This window comes from Suricata suricatta, chromosome 9, assembly GCF_006229205.1.
Source record: "Suricata suricatta isolate VVHF042 chromosome 9, meerkat_22Aug2017_6uvM2_HiC, whole genome shotgun sequence".
Taxonomy (NCBI): domain Eukaryota; kingdom Metazoa; phylum Chordata; class Mammalia; order Carnivora; family Herpestidae; genus Suricata; species Suricata suricatta.
In genome coordinates this window covers 121,679,366-121,679,753 of record NC_043708.1, presented here as the reverse complement: position 1 = coordinate 121,679,753, position 388 = coordinate 121,679,366, and positions in this window count along the sequence as shown.

The window sequence follows — 388 nt, the reverse complement described above, 5'->3', positions numbered from 1 at the left end:
CTGTTATAAAATAAGTTTTGAGGATGTGATGTAGAACATGGTGACGACAACTAATAATTCTATATTGCATATTTGGAAGTTGCCATGACAGCTAGTATTAAAGCTTTTCTTTTCTTTTTTTTTTTTGATCATCTAACTAATCAGACAATACAAACACATTTATTTCAAATTTCTAGGAGGTAAAAAAATTATCAGATACCAATGCTTTATGCATGCTCAGGGCCAGCTTATAAATACTCCATTCAGTGATAGCTTAACACAAGTTTGCATCAGTGAAAAGAAACTGGCAAAATCCACCTCTTGTCATTCAACTTGTCAGATGGTGACCAAAACAGAATGTTCCATCAATTTTAATTTTTAAATACGATTGTCACATTGGGAAAATGAA